The 27,482-nt window shown below is 37.5% G+C and overlaps 1 long non-coding RNA gene across 1 annotated transcript in view; it reads left to right on the forward strand.

Annotated features, from left to right (window-relative positions):
• Positions 1-25,984, forward strand: part of LOC135450884 (uncharacterized) — a 135,249-nt gene extending 109,265 nt beyond the window's left edge. The window contains exon 3 of the long non-coding RNA XR_010441175.1: positions 25,891-25,984. This is a non-coding gene — a long non-coding RNA (uncharacterized LOC135450884). The remainder of the gene's footprint in view (positions 1-25,890) is intronic.
• Positions 25,985-27,482: the final 1,498 nt, after the last annotated feature.

Consider the following 27,482-nt stretch of genomic DNA (forward strand, 5'->3'; position numbering starts at 1 on the left):
AAGCTTAACAGCAAATTATTTTGGAATTTGTCACATTTATATCCTAGGCTTGTGAGATCCAGCAGCACACCTTGTTTATGGATGATCCTTTCAGTACCATTTGGATAAATCACCCTAAAACTGCAGTGATGTTGTCAGGCATCTTATAGTGATCTTGGAGGTGTGGAGCTGGCTGAAGGCTGTTTTGATGAGATAGCTGAAAGACAAACTAAAGTTTTGTCTCTGCCGTGAGATTTTGGAACAGTGCTGCAGGACTCAATGTATCATCCATCTATATAAGGATCAGATACAGATGGTGGCATAGAGTAGCTGCAATATGGACAGATTATTTTTACTCAGTTGTCTGTGAATGGATTCTATTCAAGTTACTGTGTTGTCTCCTTGGATTATGTATGTTAATTTTTTACATTGAAAAAAAGTGTGTATCTCTGTGTCTGCTAATGCTCTGTCACCTATACAAAAGAAAGTGTGTGAATAGTAAAACTCAGTCTTCACCCTGCTTTCCCAGCCCAAGACCAAAAATCCCACAAGTTAAGACTTTAAGCTACCCTGAAGTGAATGAAATAAGACTCCATTGGTTTGGCACACTATCAGCTGATGCTATTGTTACCCATGAAAGCAGTGATGAATTTTGAATACCACAGAGCATGGGAGCAGCGAGTGGGGCCTGAAAGCAGCGTCAGTCAGTGAGAGCTCCTCAACTTGCTGCACTCACTGACACAGAAATGAGAAAAGTTTGGTTTATAATCCTCATGCTTTTATACTAATATTTCTTACAAAATCTTAACTCTGTCTTAACATTGCAGAATGGGTTTGCAGAGAGTCTGAAGTGCAGGGTGAAAGCTGTGACCCACAGCAGGTTGTGGAGTGTCTGGTGAGCTGGGCACGGGACAGGGACATTCGCTGCAGCGCACGTTTTACCGTGGAGGGAGGGAGGCAAAGTGTGATAGCTGAGAAGCTGGAGTTTGGTGTTCACACTGACAAATACATGCATGTCTACGGATGGGAAATTTCCAAACAATCTCTTAGGGATGCATAAAAATAAACAATCAAATGCTTACAGTCTGATAAGGGCACATATTTACCTCTGATTTAGAACAAGTGTGTAGGAATCTGATTCTTGTTTTGTTACCAACAATGAGCTATTTCTAATTTTAGTGGTTTGCATGGTCCTTTTTTAAAAAATGAAACTAAAATGTATAAGATGGCTGTTTCTTTATGAGGCTATTTGCATGCATAGTTTAATTAAGATGTGGTAATTTTAAGATTTTTTACAAGAAAAATAGTCTTTGAAGTCTTTTATGTTTGGTGAATATACTCATTAAATGAGAAAGATTATGAAATAAATTTCTAATTAAACCAAAATGTTTAAATAGGTTCTTAGTGTCTAAATTAAAATTTTGATTTGAATTTAGGCCATATCCATAGCTTTAGTAGATGTAAAAGTATAAAACTGGCAAAAATTAAGTAACTGCTTTTTTGAGTTAAAAAATCTTCTTTTTGCAATAGAAAAATTCTATACATGTTCCACATTTGAATGTTTGATTCAAATCTCATACGAATTTCTTGCATTAAAATAAAGAGATGTTTTATTAATTAGAAAACTGAAAAGAAAACATAAGCCATAGGATGAATGTGGCTGATATTTCAACTCAAACATTAAGTAGCTGAACAACATTGACATCAAACTAAAAAAATCTATAGTTATGTATTGGCAGTGGAAGTAAAGCTATTTTCACTAAGTTCTATAAAAACATTGCTGATAATCCTCTTCTAATTTTTACTTGATAAAAAAATCAGTGAAAAAATAGAAACCTAGGATGTCAGAATTTTTGTTTGAGGTACTCTCCTAAATAAGTAGAGGAAATAAAAATAGTCACCTACCTATGTATTGTCTTTGTTGCATCTTTTTGTGAGTGGTTTTTGATACTGTTCCTTTTTCCCTCCTACACTAAGTTCAGTCTTTTGTCTCTTTCTAACTCTCCCAAATCAGCATCCAAAACACCTTTGTGAACTGCTGTAGCAATCAAGTAAGCCCAAATGGTTCTTATTCTTACACCACAAAAAGCTTTCTAATATTAGAATTAACTGTTAATTTCCCCTTAGATTTTAACTGTTCACCTAACTTTTGATATTGTCCTATTTCTTTACAAACTCCATTTGTTATTTTTCCTGTACTCCTGTAATAGGAAACCTCTAACAAAAATGGAATTAATGCATTTGAATCCATGCTCTAGCCACACAAACTGAATTTTCAGCATCTCATTCTCAGGTTAAGACATATTGCTTCAAAAGTTTGAATATATTTTACATATCCAAATGTGAATTAGCACACTTATTGATATTTGCAACATAAAAACAGTGTTATCAATCTTATTATTAATGCATTTGCAATGTTTTTTGTTGGAGGGAGAGGAGATGCTGGCTGTTGTGTTTGTGCAGTGGCACAGCCATCCCATAACCAAGGGATGCTAATAAACACAAACTGATTAGAGTGCCCCTTTTCCACTCTGGCTCTGTCAGAGCCGCAGAGACCGACCTTGAGGCTGCCCCACAAACCATGGCGGAGGCCCTGGCTGGGCATGGGTTTGGTGCCAGAGCTCTGGGCTCTTTGGATGGAGCTTCCTGGATGGTCCTCTGTAAACCCTCAACATTCATTTTGCTATTTTGTTCATGAATACCTCAGAGCTAACCTTTCTGGGAAAAAATTTTTTTTCTTTTTAATCTAAATTTAATCTACTCCACTCTGTGATTAATTTGACTGAGTGGAATCCTGTGGTTGTGAACAGCCTTCTATTTTCAGCTGGGTGGGGAAAAAAATTGTTTTAAAATAGGTCTTTTAATGTTTATTTTCCCTTTGATTGCAGACAGTGTCCTTACACTCAGTAAATACTTCTGTAGCACTTTTCAACTTTAGTCCTTGCAGGCTATCTACTTAACATTCTCTCAGTGATGTTAACCTGTGCTTTCTGAGGTCAGAGGATATCAGCAATGACTTTATATGATATCCTTTTTTAGCTTTAGCTATTGATTAACTGATTTTATAAATGCATTTCTGTGACATTTTGTCATCAGTATCTTCATGATTTGATTTAAAAAAAAAGCACTTCTCTTTTTTCAGGAGCGGGGGTGGCAACCTTTAGCATTCTGTGTGGAAACTGATTTGTATTTTCGTTAGAGGCAGGTCTGAAAACAGGTGGCAGTTTAGAATTTTTGAATCATGTAATCATCTTTTATCCCAAATGAAGTTTGGGAATATTCCATGAAATAATGTTCTATAGGACCAGTTACCAGATTGCATTGTGTAAAAGTTCTTGTGCTGCAGCTTTCCTTATTTTCTTTCTTACAAATAACTAAACCAGAGAAAGTGTATAAATTTATAAAAACTTAGAGTATACGTCACTATTAATACACACTGATTTTCTAGGCTGTTCTGATACTCTCAGTTACTATCTAAAGAAACACCAGTTAGTTAAATATTTTACTGCAATTTTGAATAATTTTGTAGCTGAATAATTACCCTAATAAGGTTAAAATATATTGTTGGTAATGCAGTGTGAGTTTAAGTTGTCAATTCAGTTGATTGCCAGAGTCCTCTGAAAAATGAAACAAACATTAAATTTCCCAGAAAAGTCAGCAGATAGTGGCTCTTGGAAAAAACAGAGCTTTCGTATGTTTTGTAGGTTTCGGGAAATACTTTTTAAACTTTCTTGTAACTCAAAGAACATGGGATTATTCAGAAAAAAATGGACTGTATATAACTGTATTAACTCTTCATCTTATACTGTATGAAAAGAGAATGTTTATTTTTTTCCTTGCTGAGAAGTTTTTAGTAAAGATCACTGTAATTTTAGCATGGGAGAGGGTATATATACTGAAACTTTTGGTCCCATCTGCTGCCTCCACACACTCAGGACCGTTTTTTTTTCTCTAGACAAGAATTGTACGCATAATTTTAAGTTCTTTGAGATACTATCTCCTTCAGCAGCCTGGTGTGCAGGTATTCATAAACCTTCTCCCAGATGAGTATTTTTTTCCTTTTTTTTCCCCCTTTTTTATTTTCTTTTTCTTTTTTTTTTTTTTTTTTTTTTTTTTTTTTTTTTCTGGCAAGGTGGAAGTGGTGAGGGACCGTTAGAGCCGTGGTTTAGAAGGTAGGTGTCTGTGGGTATTGATGGGAAACAGTCGTTAGAGGAAAGCTGCATCACCACACAGGAAGAAGCACAAAACTCTTGAAAGCATTTTCTCCAGCTGTTGCGGAAGAACAATTTAGACAGTAGAACTTGAAAGCCACAGATCTTATACCTCATTTCTAGCTGAGAGGGTCCTTCCAGAAAAAGGACTGATTAGCTGCAGTCTTTTAAAAGCTCCCTCTCAAAGGCTCAGCAGTTTCACAGAAAAGATGGATCTAGCAGCAGGAAAACAATAAATTGCAAATGTGTAATCAAATTTATATAGGATGGTCTTCAAATTTTGCAATGAAAAACACAAACTATGAAAGAAAATACTGAATATCTTATTTTTGAAACAGAATGTGTTTATTACAATAATAATTTATTACAAACCTGCTTGCCAATAAATAGTAGCTAGTGAAACTTCTGAAAAATTGCATTTAAAACCATTTCTGAGTGTAATTAACTTTCTCCCCCCCCCTTACCCCTGCCCAGTCACACAATTTCTTTATTCTTTCAGCTATTTTGCATTAAGTGCTGAGCAAAATTTCCCTCTGACTTGGAGTCATTCAGTTATCTGCAGGAGCTGTGAACTGAGAGCTTGGTTCCTCCTTCTTGCCCCACTTTCCTTAGACTGTCTCAAAAACTAGACAGACTATTTTTCCCAAATAAATGTCCAGTGTTCTGCCATCAAATAATTTCATCACTTATTTCTCATGACATATTGTTGGTAGCTATTCCACTTCTAAAGGATTGCCCACTAGCACCCTTGGAATAAATATTTATCAACTTTTCTTTGAAGTATGTATTTGGAGACAAAGCAGACCAGCATGAGCTTTAAGGCAGTATTTTTCTTTCAAGTGAGATTTAAGGGAAGCAATATTATAGTTTATAAGAGTAGTACATGATTCACTTAACTGATGGCACATTTTATAGTCCCACTTCTGTTACTGACCTGTTACATCACCATAGGCAAGATATTTCATCTCTGCTTTTGTCCTTTCCAAGGCAAGGGTGGTCACTACTTTTTGTTTAAGCTGTACATTTTGAAGCAACATTTAGTGAATTCTGTCTTGTGTGGTGAATGTGTGTTCATATGTGATGTCACATCTTGCAGTTATATCTTTTGTCATAATTTTGCAGGATTTAGGGGGTTTTTTTGCAACAACTCAGAGTGACATTTGTCTAGGGAAAGCAGCCTGTCCCCACCCAAACCCCAAGAAGAAGCCATGGCCCAATGGTCTCAGAGACACCCGAACCCAGGTGTCTCAAGCACACAGGAACTTCTCCTCCTCAGTGACAGAAAATTTGAGCTGCACTTGGGGTGTCAGGATTTTAGACCCATTCTGAAGCAAAGAAATGCCCCAAAAATATTTTCCAAAAATTAACTACCTTCTAAGCCTGTAGCAGTCTCAAATATTCAAGTGTTTTTTTCATGCTCCCTCTGTGGTGCAAACCTCATGCTTCTCTATGTGCTATGTATTTCCATAACTTAATTTATAATAGTTGGGTTTGAGCTGCTTGTGATATCTTGAATTGATAAACATTTGTAATTTAAGAGGTATACATTTTATCTAGGAGCAATATGCATAATTTCATATGCTGAAGGATGAAGAAGAAGGTAGAGATGTGATAGTTCACACACATACAGAGACACAAACTGGCAAATTGTGCTAGAGGAAGAAGCTGGGGGGCCTAACTGAGAAAGGGAAACCTAATGATGGCAGACAGGATTATTTTGATCATCTTTGGTATTCAGGATATGAAGGCAGTAATAGACAGGAAAGTTCCTCTCTATATGTATAGGTAACTTCATTTGCAAAATAATCTGTACTTCTACTGTAGATTACTTTGGTAATTTCTAGCTACAGTCATAGGAAATGAGGCACATGTGGGTTTTAGATGATATTGTTTTGGTGTCTTTCTTGAGAAGGGGGAGATCATGGTACAGTTGTTTAAAAAAAGGCTCCTGGATGGCAATAGTGATCCAGAAAGCTTTGTCATGGCTAGACAGATCTAAGCACATGTGTGTCAGCTGAAGAAAAGGACCAGGATAAGGTAGAACACTGAATAGTCTGGAATTCTTTATTATATTTAGCCTCTGCAAGAATAATCTTAGAAAAGGCAACTTTTCTATGGTGCAGACAACCCCAGAACTATAAAAATACATAGATGATGATGCATTTGGTATGCATTAGCTTGACTTTAATGTTGTGACCCAGAAACACTCTTTCTCATACTGACAATCTGTTTTTTATGTGAAGGGGAAAAGTAATGGGGCTAGTATATACCTACCATAGTGCAGATGTTGCTATTTGATACAAAGAACCAAATTGACTATGCTGTCTTTACTGGAAATCCTAGTTAATGTTTTGCTTGTGTTAATATTTCCATGTGCTGATCCTCTTGGGCAACACCTCAAAGTACTTGTGTTTCATTGCTAAAAAATTTTAGTCTCATTGAAAATCATTGGGATTTGAATTTTTGCGGTTGGTTGTTATGTTTTGTTTCAAGTTTCACCAATTGCTACATCAGAGCAATACATAAAACAAGGGATTTAACTTCTTTGGGCAGATATCCAAAAGGTATGTGGTCTGAAATGTGGGAAGCAAGACTTGACTCTCTTCTCTGCCAGAGATACCAATGTCATTTTGAACAAGCCTTTTAATATTTCTGTTCCTCACATCTCCAGTAAGGAAAGGAAAATTGAGGTAGTTCTCTGCTTGGAAATACCACCTTTCAGAGGCCACTGTATTTATGCTTGTATGTCAAACATCTTTGGTTGCCTTGTTTCCTAAACAATCTGTTCCTGCATTCTGAACCAGTATTGTAAATTTGCAGAAGAGAGTTCTGCTGAGGTCTGCACCTTGGGAGGTGCATCAGGTGCTAATTCTGTTGTGAAAGGGTCATCTGAGAAATATTTTAAAAGGAATGAAATTCTGTGTCATTATCATTTTAACTCTTCTAATTCAACCCCCAAAGAAAAATGAGTACCTAGACATTTTTCCCTTCCACAGTGGGATGGGATGGGAGGTGATGCTCTTGTGTGCCTGTGTACTTCATACATGAGTACAGTGACACACTGGAGATGTATACTTTTATATGAGCAGATGGTATCTGTCCATAACTCAGGCAGCCTGTGAAAGCCAAAAAGCTTCTGAAAATCTTCCAAAAATAATGACTTGTTCTCCAAGACAAACTTACTCAGGATGCAGTTACCAGACAGAACTCAACATTCTGTATTAAGAGAAGCTGTTTGAGCAAAGGCAGTTATTACAATGCTTGACATTTTGAAAATGAAATTGATGGATTCTTCTCACGGCTGGAGCAGACACTAATGGAAACTCCTGTGAGAGTGCTGAGAGCATTTGAAGGAGCCGCTGGAGAGCTGAAACAGCACAGCTCCACAGCACAGCTCCTGCTCTGGGGCTGCTGGTGCATGACTCCTCCCCACACCCATAAAATCATCCAGTGAGGAATCTTAGTTGTTGCCAAAACATTTAAGGGGAAAAGAAAGATGATGCATGCTATTTCAGCCCCCTCTTTTTTTATGGTTTAGAGCAAACTTATGGAAGTTTGCTTTCAAATCCCCTTCTTTGAAAAACTGGTGGAAATTTAGTGTCAGGGGAGTAACAAGATTAGGTGACCACAGATATTTGAAGGGTTGGGGAACACTCATATTCCTTTGGCTGCCAATTTTTCTATAAATTCCCTTTGAAACATTGCTCAAGGGTGTAGGCAGACAAAATTTTAGTTGTTAAAGCAAGCAAAAGAGCACTGCACACTCTTGTTGTCCTTTGCCTCTGCTAACTCATTGAGCCCAACTTAAAGTAAAATTCAGATACTTGTCTGCTGGGATTTCAAATAAACCATCTGGCTAAGCAATGTGATAATTAAGTGTCTTGTATTCCATCCCACTAAATTGTCATTTAAAACAACAATGACAACACTTTAGTAGTTGAAGTTTTTTAAATATTTTTTTAAATTCTATGCAGATCATATTTAAATCTCAAAGCCTGGGTAGCTGGGCTATCAGACAGACTCTTCATTTTGAAATGCTGACACACATTAGTTAAAATCTCACAGATACTATAAGGGACTGAATAATTACTCATTAAACAAAACTAAAACAAACCAGAAAATCCCCCAGTACTAAACATAAAAACTTCAACGGGCCTTCTTTGGAAAGCATTCTTGGTTTTGCACAAGTATTTATTATTCCTTAATTTTACTGAATGGGTAGGAAAAAGAGTTTCCTTGTACTGTTTGCAAACTGCTCATAAACTCTGTGCAGTTAAATTTGTTTTGTGGTTGTTCCCTGTTGACACTTAAAACTATTTGAAAATACATGGCTAAAATTCTGAATTTTCCAGTACAAATGGTGAAATTTGGAAGAATTTATTATATTTTAATGCTATATAAATATTGTGGAGTAATAAAGTTCCAGAGCACTGACCAAGCATTGGGCAGCTCTGAGCTAGAAGATAAGAACACAGGGCTGAATGCAATTTCACCAAAGTTTCCTCTTTACACAGACCCCTCTGAACACAGTACAAGCTGTTCCTCACAGTACCCCCCGATGGAGCAGTTGGAGAGTTGCTGAGTGACTGAAAAGTGCTGGCTTACTCTAATAATTCTAATAAACTAGGTGAGGAAACTTGTGATAAAGTGTTACTGGAAAAATAATATCTTTACCGTTTCTATTGATTTTTGTGATTGGCACAATGAAAAACATAAATATTTTTATTTTCTGTGGGTAGACAGACATAGGGTAAGAATAGGTATGAAAATCTCATATATTTCATTCTTTAGCTGTAGTGAAGTAGAGAAGGAATGGATAGATACTGCAAAGTAAATTTATAACAAATCTTTTTCTAGGGAAGAGTCAAATGTTTCAATCTTCCACATCATAATTGAATGCCCAAACCAAAGGTGTCTATAGAAACAACTTCTTCTGTAGCCCAATAAATTTCTGAGGTCAAGAAACTAAGTAGCTCACTGCTTGGCTCTCAACAAATGGGAGCCATGATCTCACTTGGCATTGGATAAAATGAGGGAGCAGCAGGCTGCCAGAAAAATAGCAGCAATTCTTACTGGTGCTGGGACTGCAGCTCTGAACAAATGTTGGTGAGACAGTCTCAGAAGTGAGATGGAACCAAATGAGGACACATTATTAGGAAAAACACATTGCAATTTACAGTCTAGTCCTGAACTGAATAATTATCATATGGTGCTAATACCCATTTCACTCTTCTGTGAAGCAGGTCTGGGATTTAACATCTTGAGATTGGCTTAATCTAAAACATATGTGTTTTCTTTTATTTCACATATGTGTTCTGCATTTCCCTTTTTCCAAGAGCTAGGATCAGCATGATAATATGCTGTGATGAGAGAAATACAGAGAGAATTGTTGTGATAGAGCTACAGAAACAATATGGGACCGACAGGAAAATGCGTGCGTTCTCTTTTATGGGTTTATTTTGTGGTCCAGACGGTGCTTCTATTAAGATTAGAAAGAAAAGTTTCCCCTGTTGGTCATGCTACATGTGTATATATGTCCCATCCCCCAAAAAAGCTTTAGTAACTTAACTGAACATTTACTACATTTGCAGCATAGGTTGAAGCATCCTGAAATGATAAACCCTAAACATGTGTCTGTTTTCTACCATGGGGATACTGTAAAGGAGGATTCTGTCACAAAGCTTGGGATCACTTAGATTTTTGTGGGTCTTTGTGTCTGGATCTATTTAAATCTAGCATTATAAGACAAAGGACTGAAATAGTTTTTTTAAAAAGAAAAGGATGATTTATAGCATTAGTTTATCAAAGTGGAATAAAAAAAATATATATAACTTGAAAAGCATTTCATGGAAAGATGTCATTTCCTTTCAGTACTAAAATATAAGTCTATCCCATAATATATTCTTTTGTTATGTAGGGCTGCACTAGACTATACTACAAAATAAATTAATTCCCTGTCATTACAATGTGGTATATGCAATTCTTGCAGAATTGTTTGTCCAACACAATTTTCTTTCTAGTCAGAAACCCCCTAACTGTCACGCTGAAACTGTCTTTTCTGGCAAAAGAGGCTCCCTTGATCAGTGCTACATACCCACAAGGGATTTTCTTTTGTCTTCTTTGGTCATAAGGTTGCCTTACTGTGTGAAACTAGTTCAGTATGGTAAATGAAGTCTCAGCTGAAAACTCATTATACATCATTATGTAGCACGGTGCCTCTCCCCAATGTGTTGTTTCCTTTTGCTAGAACCTCTGCTTTTAAATAAGTGAATATGGAAAGTACATTTGAACTATAAATAGTCTGTAAAGGAAAATCCAGAAAAGATACTTGCTATCTTTTCTAAAAGGAATCAAACATCTTTTATGTGTTTGAACCATTGCATTTGCATGGAAACTCCTCTTTACCCTCATGAGAATTCTAGGGAATTTATTGGATGTATTTGAGCATGCTCACTGGTGTTAGGAAGTAATGACAGAGGTTATCTACACAAAACCTCCTATTTGATCTAACTGACAGCTTTCTTTAGTCTTCAAAAGACTGCAAACATAAAATTCTCTTTTATTATAACATGCATGTAACAAGTCGGGGAAGAGCATTAAATTCTGCTGTGTAATTAATATTGAACACGGAGTCTCTGTGCTGATACTCTAAATGGAAAGAGTTGGAAAAGAAAATGAATCATCCTGGTATCAGCCTGCACAAATTGAGTGGAGGAAAAGTTTCAGTACCTGGCTTTAGGCAGACACTTAGGTGGTCGCCTGCTGTGCTGCCCAAGGGCTGAGCCTTGTTGCTGAGCATTGACCAAACACAGTGAGGCAGAGAGGCCACAAAATAAACCATGCAGCCACACCTTCACCAGAATGTGACATACATAATGGGAGAAATGTGCAGCAGTGCAGGCTCTTCTCTTTCCTTATTTTTTAGGGTGTCATTTCAGGGACTGAGTCTTACTTGTATAGATCAAGCTAGAAAAGTCTAGCCTAGATTGGCCTCAAGAACATTATTTTCTGAAGCTTTTTTGCATCTAAAATGGTAATCCTTATGCAGCCAGCACTGCAGTTCAGCATGGCCTCTGCTGAAAGAATAGTACATAAGCTGTACATTGTTTACCAGTAGTATACAGTGATTAATTTGTTTGGTCTGAGATGATACCCCAAAGTGGCATTTGCCAAATAAAAGTGATTTGCATTTTGGTCTTAAGACTGTTACTGCTCAAACAGAGGAATGGATTCTTTGCAGCACAGTCTCTAAATCTGCATTCAGAGACCTTATAGAAACATTCTTCAGATACAGAAATTCACAATTAATCTTTTGTTGTAGTGCTACCCAAATTGAATTTCTTTGGCCACTGTGTTGCATAAAGTATGAACATATAGTTTTATTATTCACTGGACAAATGTTTGAATTTTATTGAGCAAGTGGATTATCCGGTGCAGAAATGCATGTTCTAAAGATGGACCGAAATCTATGGATTTGTGTACAAAGGGAGTGGGTAGCAAGGAAAGTTCAGTATCGTTTCTTCTGGCTGACTATTAAAATGTGCAAGCTTAATTTTTTTGCCATTGTATTGTCATTTGACTTGAAAACATTTAATGATGGATGGCTAAGCTTGTGTTATTGTATATACAAACATGTTTGTCAATTTCTTTGTTCTCTGAAATGAACCAAACAGGAAACTGCATGTCAGGTCCTTTGATGGTGTGTCTTCTTATCATAAGTAGGAAAGTCTGCATTCAAGTCAGTATTTTTTCCATCACCTGTATTCAAGTTCTATGTCCAAACCCCCCTACATTTTAGAAGTCAGCATAAATCTATCCCATACAAATATTTCATTTATGTTATGAGAAAAGCAACAAAAATTAGTCTTAGTTATTCTGAGTTAAAACTGTGTTTTAGCAAAAGGAAACAGTTCCAGACAAAAACATAAACATTCTTTAATATCCATATGGTTTATCTTTCTGAGAAGCTAGGGAAAGCTTGATGCCTTACATCCATTTACAAGTACTTAAAAGCCTTCTAGCTTCTAAACTTTTCAAACTTTAAAGCCTTTTTAACTTTTCAACTATTCAAAACTTAAATTGCAGGCAACTGCCTTGGCAACAAATGCATAATTTATGTGATGGGATTCCATGTTCAAATTCTGCGCTTCTGCAAATTATATGTGTGATGTTAGGAAATAAAGCTCTTCCTTTTAAAGAGGTTGTTTCACATTGGATAATAAGGCATTTCAACAATTGTTTTTAAGCCATCTGTTAAAATAGAACGAGTTGTTTCAGGGTTGGTATTTCAGAAGCCTGATTTTGCTTCAGCCTTCTCTCTGAAGAGAACTGCTGTGCAGGAGAAAAAAGTGGATCTATATGGAAGGTACTGCCAAGAGAAAACAAAAACTAAGAACAAGAAAAAAATGTTTAAAAAATTGAGAACATATATTTTTCTTGTAAAGAGAGTGCATTCACAATTTCCAAGTTTAAAACTCAAGCAAGAGAAGGACCAACTGGGCTGTCAGACTGACAATTGTGTAACAAGCAGTTAATCCAGGCTGGCCCGGGGGACATCATCTGCTCCTCCTCTCAGAGACTGCACAGCACTTCTAATACCCTGTAACAAGCTTAAACCCATGATAAAAGATCTGTGGTCACAATTACAGTGTGCCACAGCAAGAAGGCAGGAGACTCAGCAGCTTTATTGCTCTCACAGGCCATGGCAGTGGCAGGGACTTGCTGAGTGAAATTTCCAGGTGAGCCTCAGGTGTGAGGCTGGCTCTGTGTGAGCAGGGGAGTCCCACAGCCCCACTTGTGCCAGGCAGTGATCCCTGTGGGGAAATGCCTTCCTGGCTGCAATCTGGCAATCTGTAAGTGCCTGAGCCAAGCATCACACAAACTTCAAGGATTTTTATATCAGCCAAAGGGTTCTGTTCCTATTTCTAGCTACAGCTACTTTTCTTGAGAAAAATACCCTAGGAGTTAGCTAATGTGTCACCTTGGGGAAAGTGCTGGGGGAGAATAGGTGATGGAAAGAAAAGCTGCTAGGTCCTGCAGCAGTCAGTGAGAGTGCTGGAGCAAGGGGGAATACAAGCTTAATACAAAGGTCCTATTGAACCGTTTTGTCACCACCCTCACAGGATATACTAACAAACTGTGTGGTTTTAGAAAAATGTGTTCTGTCTGCAGAGAGGTGCCTCTTGCTCCATACCCCTCCCCACCAAGCAGTTAGGTCAGACATACAAGGCTCTCTGGATTTTGGTTGCTGTGGCCATGAAGTATGGGACTAGAAAGAGAAGTAGGAAGGGGATTTTCTATGTTTTGCTGAACATCAAAGCCAATCCACATCTAACATCAGCAGCTGGCTTCTGTTATTGTTGAATGAAACAAAAAACAGAATTCAAGAACACTTGTATCATTAGGACAGTCTCCCCATTAAACACTTCCCAAAATAGTCAGGTAATAAAAAGCTAAAAATAAATGTTAACTGCAAATTTGAGATATTTAAGTATTAAGCATTTTGCTTTGTGCATATTTCTGAAAGAGGCCTGCTTTGGAATAAATAATGCTTGAACAAATCAGTTTTAAGGTTGTTGTAAATCATGCATATGTTAGCATTGGCTTGTTTTAATTGATACTTCATTAAACTAGTACGTATTAGCCTGGCTTTGGTCTTTCTAAGCTGCTCTGAACTTTCAGAAAACAGATGATCAGGTCATATACTAGGCCTTTATTAACAACACCTTTGTAGCATTAATACTGAAGTTGAGCACCTTTTTATACCTGACACTGTGCATTCCTATTTTTCTGTTATTACCTTAACACGTGGTAATAAGACTGACAGAACCTCACAGCCAGGCTCTCTGCACAGGCTGAGAAAACAATAGCCCACTAGGTTTTATGCCTCTCTCACCAAAACACTGGTAATTTGAATTTACCCTTAAAAAGTTTGATGCCTCTTTGATTGTTAAATCAAACCCTGTTTATTAAGCAGTGTGTGTTTGATAGGTGTCTGTCTCCAGATGCCTGGTTCTCATTACTTCAGATATTTAACTTGAATGATTGGTCAATTCCCATGAATGATTTAAAGAATTTGATATAAGCTGAAATAAGTTAAATGCCTAATTTTAAGCATAGATAATTGAGTGACCCACTTCCTTTCTGCTTAAGATGTTCAAAGAGGCTTAGTTTCAGTTTCTGATGGATGTGTTGCTGTTTTATCCAACTCTCTTAATCCCAACCTTATATAAACCCCATACTGGTATTTCTAAGCAGAGACAGAGATGGGAGTTTCTGTGTGTATGCTCAGAGGGTGAATGTCATTTGGCAGCAGCCTGAAAACTTTGAATCAGACTTAGTGGTGTTCTATGGGCCTGAGAGGGGTACAGCCTCCTGTGGAGGGGTGCAGAGAAACATTCCTTGTGCACTGTGTGCCAGAGGGTGATGGAGCTGCTGGATAAAGCACCTGCTCTGGTACTCCAGTCCATTCAGGCCCAGCTTTCACTGTGGCAGTTCCCAGGCCTTAACCTGCTCACTTCCCAAGTGAATTGCTGCAGAACTCAGTGGGTTTACATTCAGACAGGAATGTTTTTATCACTATCTTAAAGAATTACCCTTTCAGTGGTGCTGAAAAAGAACAGTGGTCCTGTGATCCTTGTCTTCAGTAATGTTATGTCCTCTCCACACTAGCTCACAAATTATGTAAGCCCAGGACCCCAGAAGGTCAGCTCTGAATCCATTCTTTTCCCAGTGTGAGAAGCTCTCTCCTTGGATTTCAGCTCCACCCACTCTAGAGATAAAGGCCAAATGCTAAGGTTTGAGAGGGACTGGGCTTGTACAACTGGAGCTGGGTGATGTATAATAGTCTGTGACTGCTTTCCAGTTCTAAAGATAGTGATTCTTGAGCTTTGATGGAAATAATTCTGGAGCACAGCTATAACTGGCATTGATCCAGTGTGGCTCAGTGCATTTTAAAGGATTGCCTTATTGGAAACTATGCCATCCAGTATGTGGCTTACTCAAACAAGCTTTTCTATGAACACCAGAGTGCAACTTTATGGACCCTGTCAGTCCAATGGATTTACATTCCACATCATTAAACTCCTTCTGCTCTTATTTTTTTGTTTTCTTTCACTTTCCCTGCTTCTTTCTCCATGACCCCTTTGCTATGCTGCCAGGTATCCCTCCATCTCTTCACCTTGCTGGGCTGAAAATAATTCTGCAGAATTATTAGTATATTTGGTTACTGTGAGTGTAATGTAAATGATAGTATAGGTTTTCATCTCTAAAAATTTAATGCAAATACCAAACAAACTGAAATATACTACAATTTTTCTGGTCGGCTTTTCAATTGCCTTTTCCCCACAATCTTTGAGGTGGTTGCAGTGCATCCAGATCTTAAATCATAGCAGCTCTGAGTAAAAGAAACAGAGTTGTGAAAACTGAGAATATTGGAAAACTAAGCAGCAAATAGTTTGCTGCAGCACCTAAGAGCAATGACTGATTTAGAGAAAATGTCTGTCTGCTTGCTGGGGGTGGTATTAAAGCACTTAACTTCTCCTGCTTTATTGGAAGGAATGAGCAAGTTTTGATATAAAAGTGCTGGCACTTTTTCAGCCTCAGTAAACTTTTACAAAGCTTTTGTGAGTTTTAATATAGCCATAAAGCAATGGAAGTTTATACCATATCCTAAGTTTGTATACTGTATCTCAGGTTCAAGTGATATTCTGGAAGCCCTCAAGCTTATTCAGAAAATTGACTTGGTTTCTTGTGCATGAGCACTTTTCCAATCTGCTTTACAGTAAACTTTTTGATTGCTGAGATTTTTTGTCCACCATGACTAAAATAATGTTAGGGTTTTTTTTTTTTATTTATTTCTTGTCTAAGCCAATTCATTTCATGTTTGAACCAAGATGCCATTTTTTCCAAAGGCTGTAGATGCTAGCAATGTCAGGACTGTAGGAACAGCAAAAATGAGATCAGTTAAATAATACCAGAAATAAATTTGGTCATAGACTTCTACCACAACAACAAAAAAAGACTTTATCTTCATATAGAAAGGTTCTTCACTACCACTATGTTAATAAATCGGTTTATTCTTGTTTTCTTTCTTTCCCCCTTAAGGCCTTGTGATTATAATTGTATTCTCTAACACCTAAATTTAGTTCTGAATCAAGTACAGTAGCTCAATAGAACACCACACATTAAGATCCACATTGAATTTCACATGACAGGCTTTACATTTGCTGAAGGCTTGGGGGCTGTGGTTTTAACAGTCATCTCACATTTTGGTTGAACACAGTTTGATGCACGTCTATGAAATTTGTGTTTTGCTCACACAGGGGATGATTCAAGTCTACAGCTGTCGCAAACAGTATGTAGGACCTAATTCATGAATAAGCTGTCAGTTACTATAACCCCAAAATAAAAACAAATTACAATCACAAGAGGAAATTGGTATGAAATGTAAGAGTGGAACAAAAAATTTATCCCATTAGTATTAAATTTGGACACAGATTCACCTTAAAAATTAGTGTACCTACATCTGCCTCAATTTGTGTTATTGCAATTGGATCTTTGTAAAGCACACCTCACTTATGAATCTAGAATTCAGAACACTTGAATAGTATTATTTAACCTTAAAAATATATTAATTCATTTACAGTCCTGTTAAAATAGCTTTAATGGTAAAAGCAATGCAGTCAATCATGCTGTTGTCCTTGTATTTGTCAGCAATCTGCATGTAAGACAAATACTAAAAAATACCATGTGAGGAAGTTACCCTTTCATAGCTCAACTCAGGGTTCCTCGAGAACTTAAGAAACCCAGCAATCCTTGTCTCCTAAGGCTGGGATAGAAGCATCCAACACAGAATGTACTTAGCAGCAGATTGAATTATGTCACTCTTCTGTGGGCAGGACTCTTCCCATTTGGCCATAATAGAGTGTTATTCATTTATTTACAGAAGTTTACTGATGTAACATTTCAGACAGTCAAGTGACATTTCTAGTCTTATTCCAAGGGTGAAAATAAGCATGAAGTGCCAATTTATGGAAGTGCTGATGCACTGAAGTATTTTGAAAGCTATTATTTGATCCCATTGTGTATTTCAATACCCAGATAGTAGTAAAATATATGTATTTTACTCAGACAAAGATGAACCAGAGTTAACTATATATGTGTGATATATAACTAATATATATAATAACTAATTCTATTTATATTATATATAACTAATGTATCTATAACTCATATATATAACTAGTATATATAACTAATTAATAGTTATATTAATTATAGCTAATTAATATAACTAATATACTAGTACTTGGTGAATAGTAAAAACTTACAATGATTTGACACCAAAAAGATGTTGTACAAGAGTAGACAGCCATTATTTTTACTGAAGTAAGGAAACTTCAGAAAATATCACAAGAAGCCTACTTATTTAGTAGTAGTACCTATGATTTTTGATTTTTTTTAGCTCTCTTATTGCAAATTTTGTCCCCTAAAAGACCATTTCCATTCATCTCATCTTGTATCTTCAATTTCACTTGGGCTTCTCTGGCATAGTACTTTTGGCTGTGTGAATGTCATTAGGCTTGATTTCTAAAACTTATTTTCTAATCTAGATTCCGAGCATCAACATGAATGCAATTCCCCTGGTTTTCTTCTGTGTCACCTGAATAACCATCTCCACCCTTAGCCCATACTTTGAGAAGAAACTTTTCCTTAAAGCCTCTTCAGCCAGAGCTTCAGAGGTACAAAGGTGGCTCCTCATCACATGAGCTGACCTTCCTCTCTCATGCTCAGAGCCTGTTTGACAGCCCAGTGGGACGGAGGGGCTGTGGGGTGACCCATGTGCCTGGGCTGCTGCAGGCTCACATCTCAGGGGACGTGTGTGCCCCAGTCTATACCAGCTGTTGGGTAAGAACAGTTAAATACTAATCTCATCATTATTAGCTCAACCTAAGACTTACAGTGCAAGATATCTGGCTGGTAGAAGCAAGTGCAGTTCATAACCATCAATTTTTTTGTATGGGAAAGATCTATCTGTAGCCATTCCTGAATGGCATGTGTTGTACAGGATAATTGTGTGGCACACTTATTTAAAATAATAAATTACTGCATTTAAAACTAAACTAAATCGGAACGAGCCTGGAAATGAATATTTCCATGTGAAGTACCTGTAACCACATGATAGCAGAGTAGTTTTTGTTGAGGACAAAAAGCATGCAACCTGTGTGCCTTGAAACATACATGAAATAAGAACTTTGGAAAATGGAATATCATTGCTACAAACAAGGCCAAGGAATTGTTTGAGGTAATTAAAGCTGCACCGCACAACAGTTAATTCGTGTATGTAACTTCACTTCCAGTTCAACTGTCTCTGTGTACAGATCCCTCAAGTGCTCTTATCTAGTTTTCTCCAAGCTTGTTCTGGCAAGTTTGAATAGTGGTGGTTTGTTCAGAAGCAGTCAGTCCTTCTGACAATGCAAAGAATTAATCTTTTGTCAGTGCATACCATGTGCAACAAAGGCGCCATTCTGCACTGCCTGATTCCGTGGCTGTTTTTCAGCAAGGCTGATGACTGCATTTCCAAATTGTGAAAATTTAACACTGCTGGCATGGCTGGAGATTTATTTTTTCTCATGTGCTCAGTGACAAATAAGCTCAGAGTTTAAACTGTTACCATTTTAGAGGAGCTCATTTTTTAATTATATTTGTTGGATTTTAAGACTACGTGCCTTACTTTACGGATATACATAGTCATACTTGGTTTTATTTGGCATTTAGGGGAAATGTCATACCATTTTCTGAAATGTCTTGAAATATTTAAAAAACACTTCTGGCCATAGTTTATTCTTAATTCTCAAAACCTTTAATTTATATTTTTGTATTCAAAGAGAGAATCTCAGGGAAGTCACAGATGATTATAATAATAGTTATTGGTTTATTTTATTTTAATCAGCTTTAACATAATACCTATTTACTTTTTTAAAGTTACACAGATTGTTATTTTATATCTAAATAGAAATTGTAGCTTTTGATTCTTTAGATCCCTATTTTCATAATGATATGTGTTCCTACATCTGAAATTGACAGTACTTTAATTTTATTATGAAGCCTTGGGTGGTTTTACTTACAGATATATGAAATATTCTCTGTCCCTGGAAGCCTCCAACCCTTGTGAAAGATCTTGCTGTAGCTCAGGAAAGACTATTACCTATAAAATCATATTATGGGCTGTAAAGAAGTATAACTTGAAGAGATATGAAATATACTGTGAAACTTTAATTACATATAATCTGTCAGACACAGGCTGACACAGACCAAGCTTTATTAATAATGTGCAGATGAAAACCACCAAGGAACCTGAATAGAAAGATGGACTCCTAAACTTGTGACTGCAGGTATAGAGGGGATTCCAGGCAGAGAATGATAAGCTTCTAGTAAGGATAGAACTTTTAGTTTCATTTATTCTAGGTTGTTTTTTGGTTTGGGGTTGGTTTTTTGTTTGTTTGTTTTAATGAGATTTGTTTTGGATTCTGAGGATGCATCCGTGTTCACATTCCCTTGAATTATGTCTCCACTTTGCACTGGTGTCAGTGATTGAGCAGTGTCTGCAATGAGCTGATGTTGAAAGGAGTGTTTGGTTTCCCCTCCCACTTAGTCCTAGAAAAGACCATTGTGGCTCTCAATGCCTGCACCCTGTGCATGTCTCTGAAGAGAGAGTGTGCTGTAGGTACCCTTCCACCAGCAAAGATTTAATCATCTCAAACATCATCTTGGCTCTGTTACTGTACTTGTCCCCAGAGTGATCTATTTGATATCAGTCCTCAAGTGCTGAGCATTATATTTCTTCTATTTTATTTCAGAATTGGTTTGAAAAATGAAAATTATGTTGGAATGTCCCCAAACCTTTTCAGTGTATCAGAAAATGATAACAATAAAAATTCATGGAGATCTTGTGAGCAGCATGATCTCCAAGTTTCTTTAGTTTTAGTATCACTACTTCAGGTGATCAAGTGGACTTGAAGCTAATTCTTCCCTCTGGTGAATGGACAAAATTAATGACTCAGAGCTATCACTTCCACAATCTGTCTCTTAAAACACTGTCTTTGACACTTTGAATGTAACCTTCACAACTAAGGGAATTAGAAGTTTCAGGTCTTTAGCTGAAGTTTCAGGTCTGGTTTAAAGCTTTTCTGAGGACTAGCTTAAATAAAACTTCCTAAGAGAAATTTCTGCCAAAACTTTCATTTTTCTCTCCTATAAAGCTGCATGCAATCTCAAAAAGGTCCTTGTAAGATTAGTGACCTCTTGGTGAGTCCAGATAGAGTACAAAAGTTTTCAGTCATCTTATCAAAGGTATCAGTCTCACAGTTGCATTTCATTGCTTTCTTTTAACAACTCTGCCATAGCCCAGTGCTATGGAGATTGGTGTGAGGGCTTCTAGAGGCTTTGAACAAAGATGAACTTTTTGCTTTAGGCAGATAATTACTGCGATTAATCTTGGAATTTGATTGTATTTTCTAACTCCAATTAACACTCTATTTAGACTAAGCTGAACTGTTTTACTTACCTTGCCCCCCTGATTTATTGGGTTGCACAAGCACTAATGGGAAAGTTAAACTTGAGAGATGATGGAATTACTCAGCTACTTACAAGGCTGTTTGCAGTGCTTGCAAGGTTTTAGATCTTTTTATTTGAATTGCAGTTTATATGGATTCTGACAAAGCATTAAAAGTGAGGATATGGAAATTTATCTAAATATGTTTAATAATACTCTTGTGCAATGAGCATATCATATGGCCATCCTTTTAGCTTAAGTGACCATTGCAAATCCTCAATCCTATATTCCATTCCTCACTTAAAAAGGCATCTGTCATTTTCATCTCACTACAAAATCAGTCTTTCTCAATCTTTTTGCTATCCTGTAAGCATAGTTCATATGTGTTGACTGGTTAAGGAATGACGTGGCAGAATGCATGATGTTTCAGTTAAATAATGTGACCCTATTAATTATCTACAAAAGCAGTCTAAACTCTAGAGTGTGTAGCTGCTAACATTTCATCTTGGTTTCTTATTTGTTTCTTTTAACCTTTTTAGCACTTATTTGATTCTTCATTTTCTTTTAGGAAGGAACTTAGTGAAATTTGTTTGCAGCAAGCCAGTTGTTTCTAATATAGAAACTATTTTCTTAATGGAACAGAAATTTCACTATGAAAATGCAGACTCTTTCATTGGGGTTGTGGCTAAGACATTTGATTTCAATAAGACAACTTCACAGTTAGTTTTCTAATGCAGGGTTATTCCTGGTCATATTTTTAATTGCAGGGTTTCTAGTAGACAATTTATGTAGGCTGCTATGTTTTGTTCCTCCATTTAGAATGGTAAATGTAAGAACAGGTACTTGAAAGAAGTCTCTAGCCAAGGACAAGATAAAACTATTGTTATTTAGGTCTTTTATTCTGTGATAAAGTTTTAATCCATTCCAGAAAGACTTAGTTGTCTCTTAAAGAAGCAGTTGTTTATGTGAATGGGTCTGTTTGTGATGATATCTGGGCTCTCTATGAGATACAAGCAAATAGAAAAAAATTCTTGTCATGTCTATATGAAGACCAAGAGCTGTGGCAGAGGGCTGTCCTGTTCTTTGGCATTCTCAGTGGCCTCTTCACAGGCTCAGTCACCAAAGGAGGAAGGCAGGGAGCTGTTTCAGTTTGAACAGGAGAACTGTTAGATGAGGACCAGGTCAATAACTTAAACTAGTTCAACTGAACCAAGAAAGTGAGGAAACATACTCTAAGAGACAGAGATGATGGCTATGTGGATGTTAGCAAGACAGCCAAAACACTGATTCAAAAAGACAGGGGCTCCTTTTGAGACTTTACCTGACCATATACTGAGAGATGCATGGCCAGTACTTCCCACCTGTGTTTGGATGTGCTGCAGGGCAGGGAGGCGCTCCAATGTACAGCCAGGGCACATCTTGGCTCCTGTGCAACTGCACTGCAAAGCCAACTGCTCATTCACCACAGATAACTCTGCAAAATTTTCAATTTACACTGCATTTGGTATGGGAATTGCCTGAGAAGTAACACCAAAGAACCGCTGAGTGTCTGCAGGCAGAGGATTTATCTTCAAGGTCTGAATAGGGCTGTACATCCAAAAATCCTCCTGAAAGCACACAGGAATTTTCCTTCCTCCAGTGGCTGCAGAAATAACCTCCTGTCACCAGCCCATCTACCAGCAGGGAAGCTTCTGTATGTTCACACTTCACATCCTCCTCCTGCTCTGCCTGCCTATTTTGACTTCTGTAAGGCAGTGGTATCAAGGTGATAAGTGATGTTTCCAGTCAAGCAACCACCCTGAGGATATCAGCCCTCCCTAAAACACCCCTCTGGCAACTGTCCCCAGCCATTCTGGCACAGCAACAAGGGCTGGATCCAACCTGAGCCCACATGCCTTCTGTCTCCCTGCCACTGGAGATAAACCCACAGGAATCTCTCTGCACATCACCTCATGTTTTGTCTGATTCCATTCCTACACCTGCTGATATTTTTCTCAGATTAATGGAGTCTTTATATAAGTTTCGTGGAAGCTCCAGTCCATACAATATTGCAGTAGAAACCAGAGATTGAGGAGATATTGCTGTTGGGGCTATGCATAACCTTTCTATTCTCTTTCTGATTTTAAAATTTATTTATTCTTAAAAGGCTTTAATTTTGACTTAGAGGGATCTCTCCTTCAAACTGGGAGGTGAGAAAGCCTTTTCATTGCTCTGGTTTTGGGGAATCTTGGCACTTTATTGCAGTCCACAACTGACTACACAAGAACACAGCACAGAAGGAGGGATGGCTTCCTTAAACGCCTCCAGGGACAGTGACCCCACCAACTCCCTGGCAGCCTTTTCCAATGCTCTATCACCCTTTCCATGAAAAAACTTCTTCCCAATGTCCAACCTAAATGCTATATTGGATCTATCAGGGTGATATCAAAGATGGCAGAAAATAAGGAGTAAGAAAAAAAATTAGTCTGCAACTGCATCATTTATAAAGGACTTGAAATACTGTTAGTGCTGAAAAGGTGGCATTTCCAGAAGATGCAAAGATTTAGTGCTTTTCTTTATAAAGCCTCTTGCTGAGTGTCAGCTGCAATCTGGTTTCTCCAATGGAAACATTTTAGTACAAACCATAATTATTTTCTTTGTCAGACAAATTTATTTGTATTTTGCTGAAATGTATTTCTTTGGAATGCCACTGTTCAGTTATATGTGGACAATAGGAAATATTTATTCAACACCTTAGAATGAAAAACTTGTTAATCTGAATGTGGTTATTAATAGATGCCTCATGTGTTACACACTAAAATGGTAGAACTTATTTTTCAGACAAATAAAACAAGATTGAGAAAAGTCATTCCCTTTCATGCTAAATCTACTTAATAATAGTTTTTTTATTATTATTCCTACAGCCCCTCAAGCAAATCAGGCTTGGATTCTGTCTGATGTGCATTTGTTTGTATTTAAGACATTAACTTGTCTAAGAAGTGAATATGATAAAGGATCATATTTCAAAACTATGAATGTATTCCAGCTTTGTGAATCAAAGACCTTCTGACAGAGCTTTTACTTGTCAAAATAAAATATGTATTTTAACATTTCTATCCGCATACTCTGATGTATATCCTCTTCCAACCCATATTTAAAATGTCAATTGCCTAACCCAAATTGAGAACATCCATATATGAAAAGACTTTGTCTACATGTTTGGAATTATGTCATTTTTGCTTCAAAAATGCATAACTTAAAAAGAAGACTTTACAGTTTCATTTTAATGTTGATATTAAAAAACACAAATATTTTTTAAATGTTTCACTAATTGTTTTATTTTAATTGGAGCAAGTTTTATTGCTCTGTCACAAGTCCATGTTTTTTCTATCAGCATTGTACTCTCCTGTTTAGGGTACTGCAGGAGCACATTGTGCATATAAATTTAACAGGGTGATCACAGTTCACAGGGAGCCACACATCTATGTCATGATGGTTTTCAAAGATTTTATGAAACAGTATTATGGCTGCAGATATTCTTAGTTCCAGAAGATTGTTTTAACCAAAGGACTATTATTATCTTGAATTAGCCTATTTCAGGCTCTCAGGAGTCTCTTCAACTACAGACTTTGGAGGAGATTTATCCCTTCTGTTCTGGTGTCTTTCTTCAGAAGTCCACAGACACAAACACAGCAAACCAAGCAGGGAATCACAGGAGAAAACTCAGAGCATTTTCAGTTAAATACCAATGGCATGTTAGTATTCACTTCAGCCAGCTTGCAAATCTCACTGATTTTCCAGAAAGAAGAGCATAGGCAAAATTTGCAACAACAGCACTGTGCAGGACTCTTTCAGGTAGAGAAGAAAGTCCTTAAAATCCTAAATACCTTGCTGGCACTTGAATAGAGATCACAGCATTTCTTCTCTGTTTGAAATTCATCTTTCTTACCAACATGAGAGTGTATTTCTTGTTTGTCAAAACGACAGGAGCCGGGCCAGCGCTCTGTAACATGACAAAGCACAAAGAAGGGAGCCAGAGGCTGCCCTGAGAGGGCTGGCAGAGGCTGCCCTGAGAGGGCTGGCAGAGGCAGCAGGGAGCCAGAGGCTGCCCGGGGAGCCAGAGGCTGCCCTGAGCGGGCCGGCAGAGGCAGCAGGGAGCCAGAGGCTGCCCGGGGAGCCAGAGGCTGCCCTGAGCGGGCCGGCAGAGGCAGCAGCCCGAGTGCTGCCCTGCCCAGGGCCTGGAGCTCCGGCTGGGCTCGCCGGGCCGCGGCTGCCGCAGAGCGCTCGGAGGGCGGTGCTGGCACCGCCGCCGCTCCCACAGCGTTATTTGTCAGGATAACATGTTTTGTTTGTTTGCCAAAGAATATATTTGATCAAAGATCTCGGGGCTTATCTGTCTCAATGTTTTTGTCATTGATTATACAACGTCTGTGTTTTCTAGGTCACTTACGTATTATGCTTCTATATGAGCATGTCAAAGAAATGTATTCACTAATGTATGTTTAATGTGAATGCATCTGAACTCTTATTCAAACAACGAATGTTTCCTACTCTTTAATATCTTCCACTCAACTCCTTTTGGAAATTAACATCTTTTTATAAATATTATCCATAATCCCAAATATTATCAGCAGATATAATAGGTTTAAAAAACCGTAACATTTACAGTTGAGCCTTATAGTCTGATGCATGTTTTTCACTAATTAACCCATTTTAGTTGTTTTGTATCCCAAGACGCTCTGTATTCATCATTTATATGCTCTATTTAACTCTTTTCAGGCAGAAGACAATATGAATATATACAAGCAAACTCCTGCATATGTTACCCTAGTGAATTGTTCATTCTTTGATGAATGTGCTGGCTGGAAAGTGATTATTGTAGCTGAATAGAAAATTCTTGTTCTCTTGTTTAAAAAAGAAAAAGAAAAAAAGAAAAAAAGGCTTTTTTTCCCGGACATGGTGTTCCTAAAAGAGACAGATTGACTCTACATGAAATAAAAAATATGTATACCAAAATTACCAGCTTTTTAATAAAAAGAGGTTTTCAAAATTTTCATAAGGCTAATATATAATAACACAACAGTATTCTGTAATGTAACTGTATTCTGTGGCACTCCTAAACAACAGACCCCGCACAAACACTGATGTTGCCTATTTTCTCCACAGAATCTCTGAATGTATTTACGTATTTGGAAACCTGTTTTACCAAAAATATTTGAATCTGAAATGTGTGATTCGTATCTCAGCAAACTGACATGGTAAGTAGATGCTATTTCTTTTGCATAATTCAGTAACTTTAAAGGGAATTTTAAAATTTGAATTATCTGAATGTTTTAAACAAACAGAGTGTTCCTATAGGAATTTTTCTTTTCACACCTGCAAAGTAAAACGCCACTGACCTTAAGAACTGTAATGCAGTGCTAACTCTCTCTGGCAACAAATGTTTGTTCCAATTTTATCTTGAGTGAATAACATTGTTAATAATCAAGAGCCTTGAATGCCTTGTTGTGGTGTACATGTCCTTAAAACAGATTTGGAAATCTCAGCTTGCCTATGTAATAACACGGTTTCACCTTGGAGGAAACACATTATTGAGTATAATGTAATGTCCAAACCTTTACCTTTTCTTTTTATTGAGATGGCTATCTGTGGTTGTTTCTTTGGACATGGGTCTCTTGTGACTAGACAGACAAACTGAGATCTCTCAGTACTTGAAGTCAGGTAAGTCAGAAACAGGGCCAAGGAAGAATTCATGGTGCTTAGGAAACCAAATATTATATGCTATAACATTTTGAAAAATATTTTTTAAAAGTCTAAAATCATGCAAGAGTAAACTCCATTCCATAATGTGTCACAAATATCTGTACCATTGTCCGGTTTATCTCGGCTGTTTGAGGGGCCTGGAAAGACCCGAGGTGGCCTTGGGGCAGCCCGCGTATCGAAGGACGAGAAGAGGCTTCAGTTCTTCTTTCTGGTTTTATGTTTATTAATTGTTTATCTAAAAGATGTTCTTTCAGCCGAACAAAGATCTGCTCAGCAGTCAGCCATGGGCACACTGTGCCGTCCCCCTGACCGCCACGTATCTTTATACCCCTTGCTACGTATACAATATTTATCATTTTTCCCCAATACCATCTATTGTTATAACTCGGTGTACTCTTAGTAATAACCAATCCAAAGGTGCCACCGTGGCCAAAGAAGATGGAGGAGAGGAGGAAGAAGAAGGAGGGTAGGACACACCCCAATTCCTCCATCTTACTCCTCTAAACCCCCCTGTACATAAATCCTAAACCCTGTTTCTCACTCTCTAATTAACTAATCCCTTCACCATTCACCTGGTGAAGCCCTCTTATCTTCATAAAGGTGTCGTCTCCCGTGTAGGGTCAAAGTCCTGCCACCAGACACTTCTGGCAACATTCCAGGACTCCCGGGCCCCCAAGGGTGGTCTCGGGGGCCCTGCATCCCAGGACTCAAATCCTGAGATCCCACATCCCATCCCCTCAGAGTACAGAACACGTGCTGCCTGCTTTTTGTTTTGTTCAGTAACATGAGATGTTACAATTCCACAGTGGTTGTTAGCCTGATGGACATTTCCTGAAGTCATTAGTAATAAATTTAGAGCAAATACATGTGCAGGATGATTGTTTTGCGTATTGAGAACTTTTAAATGGAGATAATTAAATCAAATAAATATTATCTTTTTTTTAAATTTTCTTAACTATAGGCTGTTTTAACCTGAATGGGAAACTGTACTCACT

This window comes from Zonotrichia leucophrys, chromosome 8 (genome assembly GCF_028769735.1).
Source record: "Zonotrichia leucophrys gambelii isolate GWCS_2022_RI chromosome 8, RI_Zleu_2.0, whole genome shotgun sequence".
NCBI classification, from domain to species: Eukaryota; Metazoa; Chordata; class Aves; order Passeriformes; family Passerellidae; genus Zonotrichia; species Zonotrichia leucophrys.